Source organism: Cydia fagiglandana, chromosome 12 (genome assembly GCF_963556715.1).
Source record: "Cydia fagiglandana chromosome 12, ilCydFagi1.1, whole genome shotgun sequence".
NCBI classification, from domain to species: domain Eukaryota; kingdom Metazoa; phylum Arthropoda; class Insecta; order Lepidoptera; family Tortricidae; genus Cydia; species Cydia fagiglandana.
In genome coordinates, this window is record NC_085943.1 from 12,686,128 (window position 1) to 12,713,779 (window position 27,652).

General features: G+C 36.0%; 1 long non-coding RNA gene across 1 annotated transcript in view; it reads right to left on the reverse strand.

Moving 5' to 3' along the window:
- LOC134669672 (uncharacterized) overlaps positions 1–27,652 on the reverse strand; it is a 335,382-nt gene that overhangs the window by 267,630 nt on the left and 40,100 nt on the right. The gene's annotated exons all lie outside the window — the stretch shown is intronic.

The window sequence follows — 27,652 nt, forward strand, 5'->3', positions numbered from 1 at the left end:
AAAATGAGAGCTTGACTTCGATTGTATGGGAGCGATTATTTCGCGACAGGTTCGTTAGACTCAGATTAAGCAATAATTGAAATGTAGTTTGATAACAAAAGTAACAAACACGTAAACTTTCACATTTATAATATTACGGACAACCAAGAACTTCATAAGATTTAGGTGTTCCCAGATTTCAGAAAATTTATAGTAACAGTATAATCCTAAAGTATAAAACTTGAGACGTTCGCGTCGTGCAACTAAATCGAAGGACCAAAAAGGTTGAGCAGTAATGCGTTCATAAAAGCGGGCCCGAGAAACAGTGAAAAACTTTTCGCATCTTTCAAATTTGGAAATGTCGAGTTCTTTTGTTTCAAGCGTTCGGAGTTAACGGACAACCGTTTAATGGGACGGCATCCGGTAGTTTCATAAAGTGTTTTTTGTCCAAAATCGAACTTTATCTGTATGGAGTTAGGGTGGGTGATATTTAGTTTGTAACGCCCCTTGTCTCTTGGTGCTCTTGTAGACATAATACACTAATTTTGGTCTCTCTAATGATAAATAAGCGTAAGTAGGTATACAATATAATAGAAATAAATATTTATTATGGGACAATCTTAATGAAATCGACCTACACACAGTTAAGCTTATTAAGGTTTATGTTGTAGATATTAGACGATTATTTACCCCGCAGCCACACTTATCCTTATTGACTTATTATTCAAATAATATATGTATGTATTGTTGCCAGATATTTAATTGAGTAATAGAGTGCTATAATTAGAGTTGATAGTAATTTTATAGGTAGAACTGGTTAAGTATTTAGTATTAAGTTTTATTATGTTGGTTTTTGTTTATTTAATTTTATACATAAATGTATTATACTACGTTAAGACATTTTATAAAATATTAACTTGGAACAACTTTAAGACTTTACAATTTCAAAGTTTTCACAAAAGGTTAATGTATAATTCAGTGCTTTGTGCTGCCAGAGACACGTTCAGTTTTATTATTATAAGTGTTGTTGTTCCCTTTACTGTTCAGGTGGCCGTTGCAAACTACCACTACACTTTGAATTGTAAGTATTACAGTCTTTTGTTAAAAGTCACATGAACCTACCGTCGAAAAGCCGCTCCCATACAAAGTTACGCTCTCATTATAAAACGACATGCTTCAATAATGTGAAACTTGATATAACATAATATCAATATATATCTGTGTCTGGTATCAAGTATTATTTACTAATAATTGTTATAAAGAGATGTATGTATTATGTAAGAAGATAAATTTGAAAAAAAAAAACAAACTTCTTACTTTCAAACTTTTACTGTCATAAGATCTTGGGATAGTTATTTTCTCATTAGGATCGATAGAGCTCGTGATTCTAATTAGAAATAACATAAAAATGTCCTAATTTTAAATAATGTAAAAATTTAAAGAAAATATCTAGACCTAAGTTAAATATCCATCGACCAATTTCCGAAAAGAATAATATAGTCATACCTACCTATGTATCTCTAGCCACAAGGCTCGAGAAAGTTTGTGCTAAAGTTTCCACCTAAAGTGTGAATTGGGGACGTCACACACATGATTCCCTACGCAGATGTATTATGCAAATATGCAGGTTTCCTGCGATGTGATCCTTTCCGGAAAGCAGCTGGTAAATATTTCTTACACGAGTCCCGTGAAACTTTAAACGAAAACTTTATAGTTATTCCTACAACTCGCACACCTTAAGAGGAGGCTATAGCAAAATGTGTTACACTTTTTTACATATATTTTTAATATTTAATTTACACATTTTACTCAAGGAAAAAAGGAAACTAGACAAAATTTTCAAGAAAACCTAAAAAAGTTAGAGCAAAAGTTAGGTAGGTAGTAGCAAGTAACTTTATTTTATACTACACAAAAATGGGTAGAAATAAAATGTAGGCACAGAAATTATAGGATTTAAAGTTAGCTCGATTAAAAAAAAGTTGATTTATTTTCAGTTTTACATTGTGACCCTACGTGCAGTGCTATAGTAGTAAAATTGTTATATAAAGTAACTAATACGTCATATAGCCGAGGTAATATGTGACGAGTAATATAATTATGTATATTCATTTATTATTCATTACATACAACCATGTTGTATTCAATTCCCGAATACCTTGAAGAAAAGCCTTTCCTTTAATGTAATACATGTATAGAGAGGATGACTGCCGAGTACCCACCCAAAATATCGACTCGTAACACCTATATGAAATTACATAGGTGATTCATCTCAATTTGATCGCCTTCTCCAATTATTACCGAGCGCCCCCTGGCGGGTTGGGGAACCAATTATTTAAGTACTCTAAGGCTCTATATTGAGCAATAAGAATAGATAGTATGGAGGGGTCCTGGCATTGTTAATTTTGTAGTTACAGTAAATTTACTGCCATCTATCGACACACGACTAAAACTCAAAATGAAAACGTATAAAATTATTAAAAAAATGTATATATAGGTATGGATAAATGATTTTATTATTTTTATATTATTTTGATCCACGATCATTCACTGATATCTATGTGTTAAAATTGTTAAATATGAAACGGTGTCGTCACGCCATCTACAGTAGGCTAAAGGTGTGTGCGGCATCTATCCGAGAATGACTTTTTCTTGATTTCCGAGGCACGTTTTCTCCTTAGAATTTATTCATCTTATACGAAGTTATATATGTCTTTGATATTGAGTCAACAGCGATATTCAAATTCAATTTATCTATGCTTATTTCATAAGCAAATATTAAATAGTCTAGCAAAGTCAAATAGGGAATATTAGGCAAAGCTCTGCGTAGGTGGCACAACTAGCACATATTAGAATAGAATAGAATACAAATACAAATACAAATAAACAAATAATTTATTGAAAAAAGTATAGTACAATGGTTGTTCTTAAAGACTAAGAATTTACATAGAGACACGTGTTTTACAGATGCCTGAACTAGGATTCCCTGTGTTTCAGGCAGCGAAGGACAATATTAAATTTATTTATTTTTAATTATTCACTTAATTATGAACTATATTTATTACACAAAATAACTGTAATCACCTTAACAAAGAAATAGGTTCTTAAGTATTAAAAATCACAGAACAGTATTAGGTAATAATTTTACGACTATTAGTAGGTTCTCTGTATCATCGTACGTCATTTTTTGAAGGGCGCGTCGTAGAGTATTCTTACAACAAGCATAGCTTAGTGGGTATAAGTCTAGTATTGCATTTAGCCTGTTGTACAAAAGTGGACCTAAAAAGACAAAAAATCTAGATGAAAAAATGTGTTTTCTTTGTACTGTTTGGATACATATAATATCCTTGCGCCTTTTATTTCTATATTCAGAGTTGAAAGGAGTTCTGGCGTGCTGCTTTAGTGTTAATAGAATAGATTTATTCGTAAGCACATACAATCGGTACAATACATAGTATAAAAGAAAACACAAAATAAGATTAAAGTGTATACATACAGTTAACAAACATCAATGACACATCATGCGTCACTACCGGCCCGATTCTAACTTTAAGATACGTCAATTAATAGATCTAGAAACGATATGGATTAGATATTATGTCAGTGTCAAACAAGTGTCAAAATTGACGTTTCTTCAAACAAAAACGTCACTTTTGACACTTGTTTGACACTGACATATCCAATTCATATCGTTTCAATATCTAGTATTTGACGCATCTCATTGTTCGAATACGGCTGTACGTCACATGGCCTACCGTGAAACACGACAATCGAAAGTTCGGTTTCTGCCGCTCTATCACTCTTGCATATTCGAGCGATAAAGAGGCAGATAACTAAATTTCGATTTTCGCGTTTACCGGTAGGTCCTTGTTAACAAAACGCCTTGATGCATTGAAGTATGATGCGGACGGGTAGAAAGTATAGAAAGTAATACCACTATGGTCGGGTAAATAATGAACGCTTTATTGGTAAATTGTTGGCCTTATATACTAGTTACATCCTTTGTTTGAGTTCAATGATGTGGAAAATCGCAATGAATCATATTAATATTAATTGTATTTTATTGTGTCGTCTTGAGTTACATTGGAATGCCAATTATTATTGAAGCGTGAAAAAGAAGTTTAATTTATCTATTTGTCAGCTGATCAGCTGTGATCAGCTGTGTGGCCTCACTACAGCATCAATATCATATTTTATTGTCTGTGAAAACTTGTCAAAAACAGTTTAAGGCACAGTATGTATAAGTTAGTCTATGAATTTACTAGAGTCGGTAGTGCTGCACTCTGGCGGCAGAACATTGCAGTAATATCCCCTGTTCCACGTACACTTATTGTGTGTGCACGCACACTCACACACAACACACACAGTACTACTGACATTTTAAAACCTGTTTTTGTTACATAAATCATTTTCGTATTTTGTTTTTTCTAAGTAGGTGTAGAGTAAAAAAAAATAGTTATTTGACTTACAAGGGCCAACATGTTGTTTAATTTTTCGTGCTAATAAAAGGATGATAAATGGAACCACGACCACGAGCGTAGCTATTAGTGGTTTTATAAGTGAACTCTTGAGCGTTCCGAGGGTTTCAAAGTCGGTAAAACTTTGCTACCGAGTTAAACACAACATTTTCAGCACAACAACGAGAGGAATATACTAAATAAATAGAATTATAAAACATCAAACGAAGTAGCTAAGTTGCTGCTCTAATTTTTCTACCAATATCTAATCTTATTTCAATGAAATTATATAGAAGTATATTACTGTCAGTAAGTACACCTCAATTAACGAGGTAATTAATAGATTTAATTAGTATAGAATTCAGCGCACCGTAATAGAAAGCCGTGTCGGATATAATTATTTCCACTTATTGGGTGAGATCGGATGCGCATTAATTATAATGTTAACACGTATTCTTTGATCGATCTAATATCACGTTGATATCCGGTCGATTCTAATACATCAATTTGTTATGGTTTTGATCAGGTTTCGGTACGGCATTAACGATCGTCTTTTTAGCATATAACCAAATGGAGTAGCCATTAACAGGCATTCCCCTCTGTCGAAATTAGGCGGCCAATGGTCAAACACATTATGTGAACTGACGTATACCTGATATGGCTATTTTTAAGTTACGTATACATTTGACGTACCTCTCCCCCGCAAAAATCGGCAGAAAATTACGGACAAGGCATCTCCGTTTGATTATTTCCTCTAAGATCGTCTTGGTGATCGGCGCGCATCTCACGCACGACTCTCCCATCATTTCGCATGCACCAATAAGCTAGAGGGATATTTGGTATAAATAAGATCAGAACCGTAACAAGTTGTTAAGTCGAATCGGACTCAGAATTGCGATACGTAGAAGTGTTGAAGCGGTATAAGTAACGCGTGCGCAAAGCGGTATAAGTAACATGTGCGCGAAGCGGTATAAGTAACGTGTGCGCGAAGCGGTATAAGTAAAGTAAAGGTCGCGGGTTCGAACCCCAGCTGCTACCAAATGTGTTTCATGAAACTTATTATTATTGTCATGATCAGTAATTAGTTATTGTCATGTAAATAGGTACTTTGTTTGAAATGTAAAGTATGTTTTTATAAAGGACCCCGCAGCAAACATAAGGAAAAAGTGGTTTCAGGTAAATCTCACGAAATTTTTGTATGATTTTAATTTGGCTTTACTATTTTTTTATATGGGCACAACTCTCTCAGAGTATACTTTCAGAAATAATCAAGAATATAATTTTCTATTTACACGACATGTTTTCTAAAATCGATATATTGTTATGACACGCACTGACAGTTATTGACGTTATAAGGTGCAGTCAACAACTGTCAGGAGGAGGAATTACGTACAAATGGTTACATTGATTATTTCTGAAAGTAAACTTCTGAGAGAGTTGTGCCCATACCTACAAAAAAATTATCAGGAGAGCCAAATTAACATCACATTAAAATTTCGTGAGAAATCTCACGAAAAGTAGTTTCAGTTAAATAACTGAAACTACTTTTTCCCTATGTTTGCTGCGGGGTCCTTTGCATTGTTCTAAATTTTATTCACATAATAATATATCATATAAGTTATAATTTTTGAGATAAAGGGCTGACACACAGACAAAAAGGCGGATGGATAGACAAACGGACACAACGAAACTATAATTGTTCCGTTTTAGTTATTTTAGCTATGTAACCCTAAAACCCAAATAAAAGGGAAATTGCAAAAACAAAAACGAAATACATACTTATTGTGTACCTATACACCGTGTTTTTTTTGATTTCCGTTAATTGCAAGGGTGCATTCCTGAGCTTAAATCAAGTAACTTTCTCAAAGACACCGATATTCTAATTAACTCCATTTCGGAGATAATCAATAATTTATTTTTTTCTTATAAGGCCTCTACAAGCGTGTACACTTGCCTTAGGCCCGGTTTACATATTGATTAGTGTTTAGAATGAGTTCATACATTTGCTATTAAACTTAAGTACAATCTCGGTCGATCGATGTTCGAAATATGACATTGATATGTCACAGATTTCAATTGTTTGGTTGAATTAAATGTAATGTCCGTGTTACAACAACGCTATATGCTACATTTAATTACTTTTTATACCTGTTTTTTGTAAAAAAATGAATTTTTTTTTTACTTAACTATGGCATTTAGTTTTCTTAACCGTACTAAACCATACCCCGAAGTTAACGGAATTCAATAAAAACACGGTGTATATCTGCTGTTCCAGTTTAATGAAATCTTTACAGGTAATTTCTTTTGAATTTAAAACATCCAAAGAATCTAGGCACAAAATTGAATTATTTTCAAGTAAGCCACAAAAATAAACATAAGTATTAACATCTTGAATTTCTGGAAAGCAATCAAACTTGTTGCTCAAGATTTGAAGAATTATCCGAGTATTTAGAAATGTTATTTGAGCGGCGAAATTACCTGCCGGTTCAGAACAAAGGAAACTTTCCAGATTGTCTTCATTAAATTCGGAGATAAAGTGTGCTGAGAATTATCAACTAAGTAATTAGTTTTGGTCATAATAATACACCTTGAAGCTGTAATTTGGATAATGACAAGCATCAAAAAGTGACGTTCGGATGCCAAATACTATTAACCAAGTCGGTTATTTTAGTCAGTGTGAGGGGGTGTTAAAACTGTAGAGTTAGACCGAGATAAGTCTGCAACGATTTTAATAGCCCACGCAGTGCAAATGTTATTTTAGACATCAAACTTCTATGAAATTATAACGTACGATTATTCGGACGTTATAATTTCATAGAAGTTTGATGTCTAAAATAACATTTGTACACAAGTATTATTACTTGCACTGCGTATGCTATCACAATCGTTGCAGACTTTTCTTGGTCTAACTGTATCAATATTAGATATAGATGGTCAAGCAAATCTTGTCAGTAGAAAAAGGCGCGAAATTCAAATTTTCTATGAGACGCTATCCCTTCGCGCCTACATTTTTCAAATTTGCCGCCTTTTTCTACTGACAAGATCTGCTTGACCAAGTATATCTTTATTTTTTTATAGGTACGTATAATAACTTCAACCCAATTTTCACTGAACCCTTCAAAAGAAAAGGTGTTCAATCCCAAAACATGTCGATAAACCACATTTGTTACTACAGCCATTCATGCATAAAACAAGGGAACAGAAACTAATAAGAGTAACCTGACAGCTTCCCAGATACCAAAACTAATTCTTATTTAATCCTATCAAATAATATTTACAACCTAATTCAAACCTAAACCTAATGCACTAAAGTCTTTTATAAGTTGGTGTGGTGATGAGATAAGAGCTTGCGTGGATGAGGTGTCGATATTATGATAAATAAGCTACCCTCGTCAGAATGCCACGGTGTGGGTAAATGGAAAACTTGACCGGCATTTGTTTGTGTTGCGACTTAAAACAAATACCTATAGGGTTGGACGGTGCGTAAACAAATCAAATGATAATTTTACAGCTGGTAAACTGTACCTATGTAAATACAAAAATTAAAAATCTCCCACATCATTAAAGCACTGGGGTATATATAAATCAGCCTAATATGATCTCAGCGCGAATCAAATCAAGAAGAAAAATCTGTTGGTGTGTGGAATATTGCATTATTATCAGAAGTTTGAGCTCATCCTTAAGCAGTGGTGGCCGAGTGGATATGACGCCCGACTTTCAATCCGGAGGTCGCGGGTTCAAATTCCGGCTCGTACCAATGAGTTTTTCGGAACTTATGTACGAAATATCATTTGATATTTACCACTAGCTTTTCGGTGAAGGAAAACATCGTGAGGAAACCTGCATACATCTGCGAAGAAATTCAAAGGTGTATGTGAAGTCCCCAATCCGCATTGGGCTAGCGTGGGGACTATAGCCCAAGCCCTCTCGCGCATGAGAGGAGGCCTGTGCTCAGCAGTGGGACGTATATAGGCTGATATGATGATGATGATGATGATGAGCTCATCCTTTGCGTTTTTTTCAAAAACTTCCTGCCATCTGACCTGCCAATCCATAGGGGAAACTAGTTGTAACTTGAGGTAAAAATATTTATATAGATATGTATAGTTTTTTTTTTTAGCATTAGAAATAAGGTAAACAATCTTGATGTGTCTTTTAATGGAAAAACACATTTTAAAAATAAGTTACGGCAAATATGTAACAATTATGAATCTAATAGGTACAATCATTTATATCCTTCTGCTTTCATAAGTAATAGTTACTGATTTTTAAAAAGTGTTTTTCAATTAAAAGATATCCAAGATCGCTTACCTTCTTTCAAGTTCTTTCTAATGCTAAAAAAACAACTATAACAACTCAAAACTTGTGCATTTTGTTTTGAACATATTATAACAAACGCAAGTGTCGTCACCAAGATGCTGCTTAAAATATCGAACACACAGGAAAAGGCCTATTATTATTCAACTTAAACACAACTTTATAACTGCGGGAGCTGCACACTGTAACCCACCTGACTCGCCTTTTTTGACCTTATTATACAACGGTTGCATAAAACACTATTAATTCACATCAGAAAAAGCATCAAAGTCTCAAACGCAAGTCGCGGAACAAATCCATCGTGTGATAAACCGTTATGAATTGGGCCAATTCACAAAACTCTTCGTTACGTTAAATTTTGTGGAGCCTGCGTGGGCATTAAACTTTGGTTATTATTAAAGTGATTCTGACAAAAGCCGTTATTGCTGAAAATGATACGGAGTTGGCACCGGGGAGATCGTTTGGCAATAATGATCAAAAACTTGAAGTATATCTACTGACATTGGGGAATCGGGGAAGAGTAATCGGGACGTCATACCGTTCAACTTTGACCTGGCCCCAATTTCACCAGGGTGACAGGTGCGACAATTGTAAAACATCACTGTTGCTGACGTCACAGGCATCCATGGGATACGGTTACTGCTTACCATCGGGCGGGCCGTATTCCTGTTTGCCACCATCATTGAATTATTTAAAAAAAATATTATATCGGAAAAAAAAACAGATATTTCTCTTGCTAAGTTTATGACAATTGTCACAAGAAACACTAAAATTGTAACGAAATTCCGACATATAACTCATTTCCTGACAAGATTCACCGACAATTCTACAAATATGTCGACCAGAAAAAATAATTCTTGTTTCACAAAATAATTGTAATATACAATTGTAGCAAAATGCCTGTCATGTTTGTAAGTATTTCTATAGAAAATATTGTATACAATTGTAATATGTCACCTGTCGTTTGACAATTGTCGCTCGACATAATTATGTCACTGACAATTGTAGCCGTGGTGAAATTGGAGCCTGGTAGCCTTACCATGAGTTTGACACTGACATATTCGTTAGCGTCTGCGTAACTTACTTCCTATGCATCTCGCTCGTACTGGCATAGGTATTAGTGCGTGCGAGATGTACCAATAGAAAATGTCGCCGTAGGTATATCATACATCTATCAAAATGACGTGATCAGATACACGTTTATTTTTATATTTATTGATTTAATAAAGTGCAAGCTTACAGTACTACACCAATTCGCTTACACACCAGAAAAATATATACATGTCAGAAAAATTGCAAAAAAACATGCAAACAGAGAAAATGTCAAGAGGGATAAAATTTACAAATTACGTTAGATCGAATATTAATCGAATCACTAATCGATATCTCATAACTGCCCGATTCCGACACTCCGTTTTATATGACAGGTGATTGGTGATCACGTGATGCTTTCTATAGAAAACTGAAGTGTTGGACGCCTTGGCCCGGACCCGGACTGTTCTAGCGTGAATTATCCTTGTCTGTGTGTTATGCCAGTATTTTCATACAATTAGATAGATCGTCTCAACTTATACCTAATTGGACCCAAATATCAATAACCGCAACTCGGAACACAAATTGCAGCAGCAAACGTATTTATTTACCCTTAACGTATCGCAACATTCGTAACTTTACATTACCACAGACAAGTAAATAACAAAGAGTGGTGTTGTCCATTAGAATAGTGTTCTACTTCACATTTATTGGGGTCTCAGAGGCGTATAATTCTACTTATAAATCAGGGGTCTCCTAACTTTTTTACCCGAGGGCCATATTGCGCCTCAGAATTTTCGCGCGGGCCACCGTCGGGCGGGGGTGTGGTTGCTGCTGAACTGATACTGATAGAGCTGAACACCTGGAGCCTGGCTCCCGCGGGTCGGATTGGGCCGCTGTCGGCGGCCCGGATTGGAACGTTTCGCGGGCCGGGGTTTGGAGAGCCCTGTTGTAAATAATGACATGTTATGAACTTGATCTGGATATGTTATGGATAATTGGATTTGATCTGCCAATGTCATAAAGTGATATTTCTAGTTAAAGAAATGTTACTTTTGACACTGACAGATCATAGTCTCATTAACCGACTTCCAAATCCCAAAGGAGGAGGTTATCAATTCGGTTGTATGTTTTTTTTTATTTTGATTTTTTTATTTTTTTTATTTTTTATGTTTGTTACTCCATATCTCCGTCATTACTAGACCGATTTTGAAAATTATTTTTTTGATTGTATGTATATGCATACAGATTGGTCCCGTTTTTGTCAAAATCCAGTTCTGATGATGGGATCCATGAGGAATCGACGGAACTCCTCAAATCTTAAAGGCATACATATGATGATTTTTGTGTTTTTATCAACAAATCAAGCATATACATTCAAAAACGTGACATTTGATGAACTGCTGATGATGATCAGAACGGAACTCTTCAACGACGCATAGTTCACCTTTGGCGATTTGTCCTCTTCGTTATGTTTGTTAAGCAAGTTAAGTTTTTAAGCCACTATTTTGTCAAGCTTGAGTTCTGATGATGGGATCCATGAGAAATCGAGGGAACTCCTCAAATTTTAAAGGCATGCGTATAGAGATTTTTGTATTTTCATCATAAAATCAAGCATTTTCATTAAAAACTGTCGCATTTGATGAAGTGGAACTGCTGATGATGATCAGAACGGAACTCTTCAACGACGCATAGTTCACGTTTGGCGATTTGTCCTCTTCGTTATGTTTGTTAAGCAAGTTTAGTTTTTAAGCCACATTTCTGTCAAGCTCGAGTTCTCATGATGGGATCCATAAGGAATCGAGGGAACTCCTCAAATCTTAAAGGCATAGGTATATAATTTTTTGTATTTTCATCATAAAATCAAGCATTTACATTAAAAACTGTCGCATTTGATGAAGTGGAACTGCTGATGATGATCAGAACAGAACTCTTCAACGACGCATAGTACATGTTTGGTGATTTCGAATTTCGATTTTGACTTGGACTGGGACCCGGACTCATACCCGGATCCGGTTCGGACCCGGACTCGGGCTCGGACTCGGACCCGGACTCGGACCCGGACTCGGATCCGGACTCGGATCCGGACTCGGACCCGGACTCGGACCCGGACTTGGACCCGGACCCGGACCCGGACTCGGACCGGGACTCGGACCCGGACTCTGACTCAGAGACCCGGACCTTGACCCGGAAAACCACTATGATACCTAAACTAAATAAACCACTATAATTACCTATCATAAAATGTGGGTATGATGGTGCCAAACCCCTCCCGCTCAAACTCCCGTACACCGCACCGCATGCGCCGTTAAGTGGGTTAGGTTAGGTTTGAACTGCGATCCTCACAGAACCGAACAAAAGTGGGTTAGGTTTGGTTAGAACTGCGAGTCTTACAGAAACGAAATGCTACTAGAAAAGTGGGTTTGATTAGGTTCGAACTGCGATCCTCACAGAACCGAACTGCTATCAGAGAAGTGGGTTAGGTTAGGCTAGAACTACGACCCTTACGGAAACGAAATGCTACTAGAAAGTACTGGTTTTACCTCCTTTTCTACATAGTGCACCATCTACCATAATCTTTCACCGGGCCCCATAGAAGTCGGTTTTTTTTTCTTAAAAATTATTTTATTTTAATTGCCAGTGGGAATTCTCTACCAGTCAACCCGAATATTAGTGAATATATCAAATATTACTTTTAGGGTAAATCAAGTGATTAGAGATGCACCGGATATCCGGTTACTGTCCGGTATCCGGCCATTATTTTACTATTCGGCCGGATACTGGATAGTAACATTGCTTGATTTCGGATTAAACAAATTGATTTGAAGAAACAGACACGGTCATAATCGTACTTGTTTATTATTTTAAAACAATTTAATCATTCCACTTAGCAATGCACGCACGAGAACTTTCCAAAGTTGCGAAACTTTCCACATGAGAAATTCTCGGTAACTTCTGAGAATGTTCTCGAGAACGAGAATTTATTTATTTATCGTAGTTTATACCATGAATATTCACGATAGTTTAGGTGTAGTCCTTACCCCCAGAAAATTCCGACTTTTGGTCGTCCGCTTCCGGTCAGAAAAATGTATGACGGCCCGGCCAAACGGTCAGACTTAGGTGGGGGGTGCTCGACCAAATGTCATAGACGGACCCTGGCAGTTTTTGACGCCGCCATTTTTTTTCAATATGGCCGACTTTTTTTTTTACTTTTTTAATTTTATCCTAGCGCGCTGAAATTTTGGTCATGGAATCTCGGGGTCCCCTAGATACCTATGAAAAAATTTTTTTTGGATAATTGCTACAATTGCGGGAAAACTGGCCACTTTTATTTTGTATGGCAACTTTTAAACGGTGCGTGATAGGTGGGGGGTGCTCGACCAAATGTCATAGAGGGCCCCGAGACAAAATAAATTGCATTAAAAAAATCAAAACGGCCGACTTTTTTTTAATTTTTTCAAGTTGGTCCGAGCGCGCTGAGATTTGGCATGGCGGGAGACAGAGGCCTCTAGATTCGAATGAAACAAAAAAAAAATTTTGGAAAAAATTGTCGAAAGTCGAAATGTTCTCTGATATACAGTGAGAATTTAAGCAACTTATTGGTAAATTTATCACATCAACAAAATAGCTAACTGTAATAGACAATAATAATATATGCATAATAACATTTAGTTTTAAGTTATGCCTATTTAAACTTTATTTCAAGTATATTCTCTTGTTTAAACAATAATTTCCATGTTGCAGGAATGTTCTGAGAACATTCTCGAGAACGTTTCCGCTTTTTGGGAATGTTCTGCAATTTGTACATTGCTAATTCCACTGACTTGCACGCGCACTTATTTCGAACCTAGAAAAGAGTCCGCGCGAACGTTTACGGATACCGGATATTCGGCCGATGGTCAGGCCGAATATCCGGTATCCGGTATCCAAACAAAAGCCTCCAGTGACGGAGGCCTGATAGTCTATATTGTTGACTGGTCTCTGGTGTTACCTTTTTCAATTACTACGAAGCTAGCTGTGTTGGCGTTACATGGTAACTGGCTTGTTGACTCTGGATTGAGTTTCTCTTTGGACGTTTCTGTAAACTTTGCGTTTGAAGGGTTAACTCGACTATGTAACAGCAAATGGCGATTTTAGGCCGTGTGGTCAGCGGCGTTGAAGCTACAGAAATGGTTTTGATTTGATGTTGGGTATTAGAATATTAGCAAGCGAGTGCGAGGAAAAGCACCCACGAGACGGTAAGTATGATGTTGTGAAGAGGGTGGCAGGCTGCAACATGCAGTGCGTGACCCACATGGCCTATGATCGCACACTGTGGAGACGAAGCATACATGGACGCGATCTTCAGCAATGAGGGACCGTGGAAGAAGAAGATTAGAATATTATAGTGTTGTTGTGTTCGTAGTCAGTAAGGTGTTCAGTGTTCCTCGGGATTATTTATTTATTTATTTTTATTTATTTATTTAAATATGAAACAAACGGTCATACAAAAAATATTGTTACAGTTTCTTCTCTTAACCCTTAAATTGGCAACGTGACTCACGTGATACGTTGACTTTGAAAAAATACTGAACTTGATTTAAAAGTTTGTCTGTAGAGTTTTTACTGGCAACTCGTCAATTGTATTATATTTTATAGTAGAAAAAATAAATAACACTTGCAACACTGAGTTATAACTGTCAGTGTCAAAATGAGTTCGCGAAGGAAACACTTGCCGGCAACTTCGGAAAGTTATACTAACTTTTTGAAGTTTTTGGTGTGCTGATTTTACTTGACATGTGTGGAATTCAATTTAGAAATATTAATCTATACGAATAATTACACGATCACTTGTTTCCTTCTTAATTCAAAAGTCAGGCAAACGAAACATTTGTATGTACCACAGGATTACCGTTGCCAATTACATAGAAAATCGCGAACGGGTACTACGAGTTCCATCGCCAACTTGTCCGAAATATACTTTTGTTTATTAATTGCATGGTTTTGTGAATTTTTGTTTATTTTTGGGCATGAATACAGTATTGTTGTGTTTCTTTGTCGACAGTGCTTAAAACTAACACGACCGCACAAAATCTTGGCTTTGGTTCCTACACCTTAATATGCATGTTCGGATGATGGGTCGGATTCTGAAGATGAATCAAACTTACTAAAATCTCATGAACTGTCAGATCAAGGCATAAGCTCTGATCCACCATCCATCAATTCTTCACTAGAGAGGTTAAACATACTAGGAAGCAGCTCAGACGAAGTAGATTCTGATAACGAAAATGCACTAACTACTGCACCGCTTTCCCACCTATGCACCGAAGTTTTGCCATCTCCTGTTTCGATATATAATGCTTTATCACCATCAGTACAATCAATACAAAAACAACACGCCTTTTTCACCAAAAATAGAGTTTTAATACACTTCTTTTATAAAGATTTCATAGTAATAAAGTGCATTTTTCTTTAATTTGTTGTTTTACTAAGCTCTTGGTAACGGTACACACAAGGCACATTCACCAGACAGGGCATTTCACTGGTTAGTTGGCACTGTGACACGTGTGGTACATAGGTTTTCAGGAAATCTGAAAAACCTGGATTTTTTTTACTATTTTTCCAGGGCAGCTTGGACTATGTCTAGTCACTTTTATCAGTTAAAACTACATTATTTGTAACTTTTATGTCTTGCCAATTTAAGGGTTCTAGACTTATAGTTTCCATTTTTATTAAACATATAATGTATTTATATAGAAGCACGAAAAAGTACCTAAGTATCTTGGCTTAAGTTCAGTTTAGCTCAATCGGAAACCGGGAAGTGGATCAAATTTAACTTGCAAGATTTGATTACACACAGACAGACAGACAGACAACGGTCAGGTGAAACTAAATAAAAGCTTGTAATGAATGGTATAGTGCTGCTGTCGTTGGAAATGGACTGTCGCCTTTAGTTACATTACTGTTGCGGCGTCGTTGTTGCCACCGTTGTATCTGTCAATTTACTTGATAAAATAAGTTACGAAATCAACGTTATCACGGCTGTTATGCGGTGGCTAACGTCTCTCATTTTATCAAGAAAATTGACAGATACAGCAGCGACAACGGCGATGTTGCAACTATAGGTAATGCTGCAGTTCATATTCGAACGCCACCTTAAAAGTAAAGATGAGGGTGTCTAATTAACTGTCTACGTCAGTCGCTTAAGCCTATTATGGATCGCATTATCCACATTTATCCACGTGATAAAACAACTGTCACTTTTTAAATCTGCGGGATACAAAGGGACGAACACCGTTTTATCACGCTGTCACGTAGACAAATACGACCATCATATCCGTACAAAGGTCGATATAACCACGGACGGTGTCGCAAATTATTTTATAATATACTTAATATTAGTAATTGTATAAATATGCGGGTAATTCAGGTAGAATGTCTGAAATAGAATTAAAAAGGCGGCGGTGAGTTATTTCCAAATGCTATTTAAACTACACCGTGTGACATACGGTACAGCAAAATGTGGTTGCTTTTTTTTTGTTTTGTATACAGCTAGCTACAAAATTGCATGGACACATAGGCCAATTCAAATGTGGTACAGTCGCCATCAGATATATCACTCTACCACGCACGCACTCTAACGCCCTGACAATAGAGGCGTGTTCAGATATTTGTGAGCACCTTGGCCGCTCCGATATATCTGATGGCGACTGTACACATCAATACAATGAGCCCGATTAGGATTTTGAAATAGACATCTATTAGATATCTTTTAGATATCACCAAGATACGATAACGATAGGTTTAAGATCTAACCTGTCAAATTTGACATATTTGCTCGATTCTGGAGATACTCTTGAACGATTTCCACAGAATATGACTTAGAGATCCAATTCACATCTAATAGATATCTTACTCTATCTAACGTAAAAGTGACATTGGTTGCCCAAAAGAGAGAAAAGAGAAGATACGTTATATCTAGAATGGATCTAGTACGTGTCGTCTCTTGTGAATATCTTGAAGTTCGAATACGGCAGAATGCCTAAATGATGTCAGTTATCATTCGCGCGCAATGTGAATTACTGTATTCATAAAGTGAACATGTAATTATTTATGTTTTATAGCATTAAGTCCTCCATTTGTACAATGGTTTTTCTCATTTGTGCAATAAACATTAAAGTGTGACTAAAATAAACGACTTAAACAATTAAACGGCCAGACAAGACTGTATATTAATTATTATACATATTAAATATTAAATTTAACTACTTATAATAAAAAATATTAGGTATACGTTGTCATACCTAGCCGTGTGTCTCAGAACTAAGTTGCATTCTCTTGATGATAATATATCGCGTACTCTTACCCAGTGCGTCGCATTTAAACCCCCGCAATGCGGCGCGCACACTTAGAACCACAAAACAAATTATACTGATTCATTGCTGACGGGTTACGGAATAGACTTGTAGCTCAGTGAGTTGTAGACCACGCGAACCGCCATTTTGGAAAATTTCCAATAACTACGATAAATACTTCCTTATAATTATCAAACCTGCGTCAGCATCGTGGTCGCATTGTTATCACTTGTCATGCGTCACTTTCGCACTTACATACTTGTTAAAACGTGACAGGCATTATGACAGATGATAAAAAACCAACCATCTTAGCCCTAGGTACTCTTTAAACATTTCACGGAAATCGGATGAGAAATGTGACCTAAAATTAAGCCGGATTCAAATTAAACAGCAAGTTACAGTTTTGATATTATTACAAGCTTTTATTTGTTTCATCTGACTGTTGTCTGTCTGTCTGTAATCAAATCTTGCAAGTTAATTTGATCCACTTTCCGGTTTGCGATTGAGCTGTAATTTTGCATGCGTGTATAAATCGGATGACAATTTAACCCTTTACCTACGGGCTATTAAATCGCTCCGTCACCGCCCAATACGGGCATGTTTTGGCGAGAGTCAGCGGTTAGGAATTATTTCACTTATTTGTAACTTTTGAAGTATTACAGCTACACACTTGAAACTTCACACACACAATAAGTATAATGTGTTTAATCAATAAATAATCACTTGGAGTAATTATATTCACTATTTTTTCTGCTATCAAGCAATATAGCAGTCACTAAGAAATTGAAGATTTTTAAGTTATTAATCGCGGATCTCACAAGTTTACGTTTAAGAACATTAGTTTATAATATACTTAACACAAATAAACACTTAAATAACGATAATTATGAAATTAATGCATAAAAATCAATCACAAAAAACGTTGCACAAAAACAATTTGCCACTTATGGAAAATGGTGATGTGCGTCTATCGACACATTTGTCGATATATCGATAACCTAGTAAATGTAAAACTGAAATTTAACAAGTTAGGATGATGGTGAAATTATTATTAGGTACAATAGTACCTAATAATGATTTCATAACATGTTAAATTCCAATATTTGAACCAAAAACGGTAAAAAACACTAATAATAACACTCCAAACACTACCACGCCGTACTCTCATATCGACAACAAGTTGATGAAATTTGAAAACAACACTATTGTCCGCCATATTGAATTCAATTATTAGCACCTCTGTAGTACGGGTGTCAACTCCAGTTGCCAGCAAAAAAGCGGTAATTTTAAAATTATGTTTATGTCAGAGCCATCTACCGAAATATTGTGATATTTTTTTCTTTGTATCTATACTAATCACAGTGCATAATGTGACCGCTATTACCAAGCCACAAGGTCTCGTTTTGTTTAAAAAAAATGTTGAACACGACCATTACTTCGATCAACTATAGTTGACACCCGTATTGCAGCGGTGTTGCCTTACTGGCAACTCTGGTTGACACCCGTAGGTAAAGGGTTTATTATGGTGCCATCGAGCTGATCTGATGATGGAGACAGGAGGTGGCCATAGGAACTCTGTTATGAAACAACGCAACCTAATTGTGTTAGGGGTTTTTAGAATTGTCTCGATGAGTATTAGTTGTCTGTCGTAAGAAAAGTACAGTCAGCGATAAAAGCTTGTACCAAAAATGAAATTATTGTCAAAAACTTATTTTATTATGATTTGAAGATCGCTCACACTGTTTGCTACATTTGCGGGCGCAGCATGGTTCCATTTTTATTGCATGTCACTATGCCCGTCACTTTAATACTTGTTAGAACGTGACAGGCATGGTGACAAGCGATAAAAATGCTTAGGTACAGTCACGAGCTTTAATTTGGGACCCATTTCCATTAAATGTCGTTAGAACATTCATAATGCAATAAGGTTGAAACTTCAGTTCGATGGTATTGAAATGCCAAATTAAGACATTTACAAGTCATAGTGAATCGACCCTTCAAATAATAACCTCTTTGCAAAAAGTTATCACTCCGGTTTTATAATCTGTTTAAAGTGACATTTTCAAACATATTATTTCTCTTGCTATCGAATCACGCCAAAAAACACAAATCGATTGTCATGAATGACATCGATTTTCTGACAGACGAATGATAAAGACAGACGAATGATAAAAACAGACGAATGATCTTCTTCCCAACTTTTCCCTTCAATGAAACTGGTATTTTCAAAATCTATGACTGGATCATGTGGAAAACAAAAATAATGAAAGATTTTTAACGCAATAGAAATTTATAACCCTACTAAACGTATAGGCAGACATATAATCTGCCGTGTCACGCCAAACTCCGTTAACTCGAGTTACATGAGTTACGGATAACCAGTCTTAATCGTCTTAAAAACCATTAAATATATATCTTCTAAAAGAAAATTTTGAAAATCTTCATTATTTACTGAGAAAAGCATATGACTAACTCATGTAACTTCATTTTTTTGCCGATGGCGTCAGGCACAACTCAGTTAACTTGAGTTGTATGACTGACACAACCAAAATATCAACATCGTTTCTTAAGTTACCGGAGTTAGGCATGACTGGCCGAGCGCTCGATTCATACGAAAACAATATTGGTATATTAATACGTGTCACGTTTGATCACGCGTATGTCATGTAACTTGACTTACATGACTTCGCGTGACCACTATAGTATGGAAGAGTTGATCATGCGAAATCATTTAATTCGAATAAAATGAAAACTATTCAATTATGTGCAAAAAAAATTAAAGGGCCCACTCTGTGACCATATTTCCTACATGTAGATTAGAAAAAAATAATAAATTACGACGAACCGTCAACGATAACAGCATTTGAATCTTTAAAACTTTAAACGTAATTATCTCGAAACTCAACTTTTAAAGTTACATGAGATACGCGTGACACGGCAGTAATCGTATGTGGTTAAATTACCCTTCTTTTTAAAGGTGTCGTGTAAAATTAGGTTAGGACATGATTTTTTTATCAATATAGTTTTTTTTATAGTTAATATCATTCATCTGTCTGAACCATGCTACCGCCGCTGCAATGAAGTGAAAATCGTGCGTGAGATGCGCACCATGCGCGCCAATCACCAAGACAATCGTCACGCTCGTGTCAAAACCAGTTTAAAACCGTAACAAGTGGTTAAATCTGAATCGCTACCTGATTCGAACATTTAGATTCCGCCCTTTTGGACGCCCTCTCGCGCATGAGAGGAGGCCTGTGCTCAGCAGTGGGACGTATATAGGCTGAAATGATGATGATGATGATGATCTGTCGATTAAAATCGATTATTAGAAGCGATCGGTAGAACGAACAACACTAGTCGCTAAACTTGACAGACGAATGATAAACGGCCTGTACCACGAAGTCGAAGCGATGCGCGACAGTATCGCTAGTTCCGATATTCATCGTCTCTTAACTCACAACGTCAGATCAAATGCTCAAAGCAAACGCGCAATGTAATGCAAATATAGTTTTGTGACGTTAATCTATAGTTACTTAGGTATATTATTGGAATCACAACTTGGAATACTAAAAAAATGTTATAAAATGAATTTACGCATAATATCATTTTAAAATTACTTACCTGTGATAGGAAATATGTCCTTGCCCTTAGCTGCTTGCAATTTTTGGGCTGTTGCAGTTAATTATCACGCAAAGGGGCATTTTTTAGGGTTCCGTACCCAAAGGGTAAAACGGGACCCTATTACTAAGACTTCGCTGTCCGTCCGTCCGTCCGTCCGTCCGTCCGTCCGTCCGTCCGTCCGTCCGTCCGTCCGTCCGTCCGTCTGTCACCAGGCTGTATCTCACGAACCGTGATAGCTAGACAGTTGAAATTTTCACAGATTATGTATTTCTGTTGCCGCTATAACAACAAATACTAAAAACAGAATAAAATAAAGATTTAAATGGGGCTCCCATACAACAAACGTGATTTTTGACCAAAGTTATTTTTTTTTAAATTAAAGTTACAAGACTATATGGTTGGATTTGGGGTTGAACAATAGTATTTTATGCAACAGTTTTATAAGAGGGGTCAAAAAATGTGAGTGGCGTGGGTAACAATGTGAGCCGAAGGCGAACATTGTTAATAAATACGCCATGAGCATTTTTTGACTACTTATACAACGTTGCATACAATGCTTTTTCTATGAGTAGGCAATATTAAATAAAATACAAAAAAATATAAACAAAATTTTATTTATGAAAATGTCAATGTAAATTTTGGATAGTAGGTATTACTATATGTATGTAGCTCTTGTCTGCGACAAGCACCCATAATACCAAATATTACTGCAACCTGTAACAAGAAAAAGGAGAATTAAATAATATTCAGTTTCAATGCAAAAATATAAAATGTACATAAATATAGCTCGTTGTACTGTGTACCCTAAAAATGTGTATCAAAAATTTTTATAACATATACCAACCTTGCTTAAAAGATAGATCTGATCCGGTGCTTCCAATTAGTCTTTGAAAATACACCAAAGACGTTTTCAGAGAATGACGAAGTTTTGTGCTCCAATCTCCACGCCATGCACTTCTCATAAGATTTGTCGTATAGGTGCTGAGATTTAGTACTTAGGCAACAAATTTTCGGTCGTTGCTTGTGCTGCAGCGGATATTTCTTCAGGTGTAGAAACAATGTAGTCCTCTTTGTCCATTTTCAACACTTTTTATGAACGCAAAACAAATAGTAACGCAAAGTACTCAAAGAACAAGAAATTACCAGGAAAGGCGGGAAACGAGAAACAAACGAGTAATGTCTATGGTTATGTTTTTTTTTAAAGCCGTTACACACTACCGCACCGCACAAGGGTCGTGGTGCTGTAGGGTATAAAAGTATTTTTTATTATGTTGGTAGCAATGAACTCAGTACAAATTTGTTTCTTTTTTAATAAAAACCGTATGCATTCAATCGTTTGTCACGTTGGTAGCAATGTACCGGTATGTGCCACCTGCTACCCTGCACTAGCTTACCGTATCGTAATGTCTCTAAAACGATACAAGTGCTTTTTTGGGCAATAGACTATAGACTTTTAAGGAGTATTAATAATGTACGCCCTTATATGTTCGTTCGTGACTATGTAAATGACAGATAAAAGTACCCGAGTAGAAAAAAGATATTAAAATTTTACAGAAACGGTTTTTTTTTCATCTCTCTAGCTCTAAAAATAAAGATTTTAGACCCGGGTCAAATTTTTATTTTTTATTTTTTGATTTTTTTTTTGTCCAAATCGGTCCCAAAAAAGGTCTATGTATACGGAAATGCATTAGTTGTTTAGTACTTTGTACTAACGACAGCTCAAAACTGAAGTCCATTTTGCTTTATCTCTTACCGTTTTCGAGATATATCGTTCTGAAGGTACGAATTTACGAAAAAACTTTGCTATTAACTCCATCAGGCGCTGATGACTTTTTTGTATGGATATATTGAAATCCGACTCGCACTTGACCGTTTTACATAGATTAATTTTTTTTTTGTAATTTCGGGTTAGTAAGTTCGGGTCATGATTTATATGGTAATCATCATCATCATCATCATCATCATCATCATCATCATCATCATCATCATCATCATCATCATTTTCGCTTTCAGTCGCCCACTGCTGAGTATAGGCCTCTCTTCGTGTACGCCACTTATATACATGCATTTATGTGTATGGTAATATTTAGTAAGTGACATGGCATAATGTATATTGACATAATCTGTCAAACTGTCAAATTTGTTTTTTTTTGTCAAATTTAGTGTAAAGTATTATATTTTGTCATAGTTTAGTACTAAATGTCAATGTTGGGTAATTTTTTGTAGACTGCATTTCTCATCTTAAGGGCCGGCAACGCACTTGCAGCCCCAGTGATCGCTGTGCTTATGTATTTTTGGGCGAGTTTTTCGGTTTCGTATGGGAATATTTGGTACAAAGGGACATGTTACAGTGTCCCAGTGTATATTGACATGATCTGTCAAACTGTCAAATTTGACAGTTTTTGTCAAATTTAGTGTAAGATCATATTTTGTCATGATTAAGTACAAAATAAAATTACTTAAATATTATTATTGAATAGAATAGAATAGAATAGAATAGGTAATTATATGGTAATCATCATCATCATCATTTTCGCTTTCAGTCGCCCACTGCTGACCTATAGGCCTCTCTTCGTGTACGCCACTTATATACATGCATTTATGTGTATGGTAATATTTAGTACAAAGTGACATGGCATAATGTATGTTGACATAATCTGTCAAACTGTCAAATTTGTTTTTTTTTGTCAAATTTAGTGTAGAGTATTATATTTTGTCATAGTTTAGTACTAAATGTCAATGTTGGGTAATTTTTTGTAGACTGCATTTCTCATCTTAAGGGCCGGCAACGCACTTGCAGCCCCAGTGATCGCTGTGCGTATGTATTTTTGGGCGAGTTTTTGGGTTTCGTATGGGAATATTTGGTACAAAGGGACATGTTACAGTGTCCCAGTGTATATTGACATGATCTGTCAAACTGTCAAATTTGACAGTTTTTGTCAAATTTAGTGTAAGATCATATTTTGTCATGGTTAAGTACAAAATAAAATTAATTAAATATTATAATTGAATAAAATATAATAGAATAGGTAATTATATGGTAATCATCATCATCATCATTTTCGCTTTCAGTCGCCCACTGCTGACCTATAGGCCTCTCTTCGTGTACGCTACTTATATACATGCATTTATGTGTATGGTAATATTTAGTACAAAATGACATGGCATAATGTATATTGACATAATCTGTCAAACTGTCAAATTTGTTCGTTTTTGTCAAATTTAGTGTAAAGTATTATATTTTGTCATAGTTTAGTACTAAATGTCAATGTTGGGTAATTTTTTGTAGACTGCATTTCTCATCTTAAGGGCCGGCAACGCACTTGCAGCCCCAGTGATCGCTGTGCTTATATATTTTTGGGCGAGTTTTTGGGTTTCGTATGGGAATATTTGGTACAAAGTGACATGTTATAGTGTCCCAGTGTATATTGACATGATCTGTCAAACTGTCAAATTTGACAGTTTTTTTGTCAAATTTAGTGTAAGATCATATTTTGTCATGGTTAAGTACAAAATAAAATTACTTAAGTATTATTGTTGACAGATACTGTCAAATGGGATGTTGTTTGACAGAATCTGTAAGAATCTTGAAAGTTGAAAGTTTTTTAATAAATATGGATCTTGCTGACGCAGCGTCTTATGTAGGCGAACATCGCGCGATCCCGAAGCGAAACGGCGGGACGCGGCGCGAGGCGGCTCAATCAATCCTTTGATGCCCATAGAAGTGTCCTATGTAAGCGATCTCGTTGTGACCGCGGTGCGGCGCGATTTGATGAATGCTGATGGTCCTCGTTATTATGCTCAAGGCATTAGTCTTAAATAGTAGGTACTTAAGATAAGGTGTTGTATAGTAATCAAAGTGAATGAGGTTCAGTCGGCACGCGTTGATGTCTTTTTAAATTTTGTTTGTTTCATAGGAGTTTCTTTAGGAAATTTTGTTTTTAGGGTTCCGTACCCAAAGGGTAAAACGGGATCCTATTACTAAGACTCCGCTGTCCGTCCGTCCGTCCGTCCGTCCGTCACCAGGCTGTATCTCACGAACCGTGATAGCTAGACAGCTGATATTTTCACAGTTGACGTATTTCTGTTGCCGCTATAACAACAAATACTAAAAACATAATAAAATAAAGATTTAAGTGGGGCTCCCATACAACAAACGTCATTTTTGACCGAAGTTAAGCAACGTCGGGTGGGGTCAGTACTTGGATGGGTGACCGTTTTTTTAGATAATGGTACGGAACCCTTCGTGTGCGAGTCCGACTCGCACTTGGCCGGTTTTTTATTTTTTACGGACTACCGGCTGAAACAACTGGCGCGCGTGAAATGTCAATAGCGACGGCCAACCTCGACGCTTGGTCGAGGTTCGGACACGCGAAGTAGATGCATTTGCGTCATCTATGGTATATTTAAGTCTGTGTAACAGAGCGACTAGTCAAAAAGTGACATGAATCGTAACATTAAAAAAGTCAAAACACACCCTTCCAACGCTTCTCTAAGTGATTACAGTGATTTCAAATCTCTTCCAAACACTTCTCGCTTTGCGCTATTTATAAAAAGCTGTTTTGAACCTTAACGTAACGCGTTAGAGCGGAATTTCGATTAAATTTATACTGTAGTCTTTGATGTTCTCTAAAAGGCGCGAATTGAAGTAACGGGAAGAAAATTGTTCAGAGCCGATGCAATTTGGCTGTTTGACTGTTTCAAGCATTTGTATAATGAAAATTGCCTAATCCATTTCCTACAATTATTTTAAACGCGAAAGTAACTGCTGGTTTTTCTGCTACTTTTTCACGCTTAAAACGCTGAACCATTTTAGATAAAATTTAGCCTACTAACCGGACCTTAGTGAAAAAGTTCAGTAAAAGATGATTTTAAAATTAAAAGTTCTGGGATAAGTTGATTGGTAAATAAAATAAAATTGTGACGGCTTAAACGTTCCAATGTATAATTTTGATTCTGAAAAATAATTTGTGATGCAATATGAAAGAAATTGTCTCAGGTAACACGATTTGTTTGTAAACATGTTTCTTGATGAATTAAAGTTATTTTTGACAAATTTTGGAAAACGCAACGTCAACTAAAATAACATTAACAACATGACGTTTTAGGAGGGATTACAATTACGTACTAGTTTCGACCGCCATTCTATAGTATAAAATAAATAAATAAATAACTAAGCATAGCTTGTATTATGGGTACTAGGTGACGATATAAACATACTTATATAGATAAACACATACTTATATACATAGAAAACACCCATGACTCGGGAACTCATGTATTCATCACACAAATAAATACCCTTACCAGGATTCGAACCCAGGACCATCGGCTACGCAGGCAGGGTCACTACCCAATAGGCCAGACCGGTCGTCTAATCCCCTTATAATCCCCTTATTCATAAAAATCATAAAACTTTACGGGCCTGATTTAGTTAAATTATGTTTTATCCCTTTCTTACAAATACATAAGTCAAAATGACAAATAAAGACAAACGATTCATAGGTATCATTCCAGGCCAGTAACGCGTTTATAAATAACGCTATATATATATTTATTTATTTAGTCAAATAAGTAACACAGCGTTACAGTAAAACCAAGACACTGTGAAACTACAAAAAAAACAATACAAAGAAACTACAAACAAAAACCAAAGACAAATTAAACATTAGATTTGGGCGACGACGCACGTAACAGTATATACATATGTACCTACTAAATGCAGTGAAATATTTTCCTAAATTAAATAGGTAGCTGGTAGCTAGGCTCTGCCCCGGCCAGGGTTGTCAAAACATTTTCACAAGCAGCTGCACCGGAACTCTTATTAGGCGAGCCAGCGCACTGCTGATTTAGCTGGGCGTCTCAATTTTTACCAGCTTTTATATAGCTTCGTGCATTTTTGAAGTGAAAACTTCTTTAGCGGCGCTGAGCACTTTTTGAGGTGGGGAAAAAATGATAAACTCGATTCAGCGTAACGCGTAACGTAACGCTGACGTCATGTGTCACGGACAATCTTATTCACCAAAGAACTTTAGTCATAACGTATCATAATCAGGTCAATTATTTAAAACTGGACTTTTATATTAAGCAATAAAGCTCAATGTTCTAATCTTTCACGGGCTGAAATACGAGGATCTCACAGTTACATTCTAACTTATCTTATCACTCAAATATAATTCAATAAAGCTACATCTTGATGAAATCGCTTATAAAAGTGAACTCTAGTAGTACTGGTGAATAAAACTCAAAATATCATGACCAAATATATTTAGATGCGAGGTCTGCAAGGTAACATTACAATTTATATTCGAATTTTAAACAATTAACGCTACAAATTTAAGCTCACGGGCCAGCAATTTCGGAACTAAAGTTTTTCAATAGAAAGGAGGATGGGTCAATTATACATAGTGCTGCAGACATTTTGGATTAGTCATTGAGTTTTCACTTCTGTCGGCACTCCCGGAGTGCAACCCGTTGTTTTTTTTTAGTATTTTGTTTAGTTGCACTTTATTTACATGATGTAAGAGACTTTATCTACGCACATATCATTACTGCTCTAAAATGCATTCAGAAACCGTAGGAAATGACCAGCATTATCACAACCAATTTTACTATGAGAACTTTCTTATCTGTGGTAGTAGGTAAAATTTGTACTTTAAAGTTATAACTTTACAGATTTTTGTAAGGTTATGAGTTTTAAATTTGGAACAGCTGTCAAAACTCAAGTGGGTGTCTATTCTAGTATCCATAGATATTAAAACAATTATCGATACGAAACGTCAATTCGGTATATTTTTTAATATAAACCGTACGACATTTGATCTCGAGTGCAAGAGAATAGGGACTTCATTCTTTTGTCTATAAATTAAAAAAAACTACGGATGCGTGACATTTGTGAAAAAAAGTTTTCATTTA